Genomic DNA, 856 nt, shown 5'->3' with positions numbered 1-856 from the left:
AATTAATGTGCTAATGTTCCTTCCGAATTACCGCACTTTTCGTACGCGCGCGTTCGTCATTATCGACTCAATGTCGGTAAATTCACTACTCTACTATGACCCACCGATTCATTGCTGTTGACTGTACATTATAATATACTGAAAATTTTGTTCGCGATGTAGATGAAGAGGAATATAGAGAACGCTCTCCTTCATTGTCATTATCAGAGTCTAAAATATTTGTTTAATGAATTAATGTGTAATTAAAATATCTAGACCATTGATCATTTCATATCTTTTAAAACGTAAAATAAAAAATTTATACTTAATAAACATAATGTAAATTGATACGTTAATTAAATACAATTGTAATTTAACAAATAATGCATTTTATAGATGTAGAAAATTGTTGAAAAGTATAAAGTATAAAAGCTGTAATTATTTGTCACTCGTAAGTATTTTATTTGGCAAGTTTTCTATCATATACTATGTATAAGAAAACAAATAAGACCTGCCACTATAGCTTTAAGATATATTCCCTTTTACTATATAGTATTATTTTTTACCTGATGGATTTGCAAAATGTTGACGTTTAGACATAGTTGATGAACACAGTGTATTTATTTCTAAGTTAATTTTTCCTTTTACCTTTAATATTAACCAAACTGTCATTAAAAAATAAAATAAATAGAAAAATACGAACAGTAAAAAGATTAAAATATAAAGTACTGAAAAGTTATAGTAAAATTGGATCATTTTGATAATATTACCTGCGTAAGATCTATTCTGTCGCCGACCGTCTGTAAATTTTCTTCCAACGTTAACACTAAACATTTGCGCATCGCGCGGTCGGATGGCGGACCGGACAATGACAATC

Source organism: Wasmannia auropunctata, unplaced genomic scaffold (assembly GCF_000956235.1).
Source record: "Wasmannia auropunctata unplaced genomic scaffold, wasmannia.A_1.0 LD336099.1, whole genome shotgun sequence".
Taxonomy (NCBI): domain Eukaryota; kingdom Metazoa; phylum Arthropoda; class Insecta; order Hymenoptera; family Formicidae; genus Wasmannia; species Wasmannia auropunctata.
Note: the sequence above shows the minus strand (reverse complement) of the source record.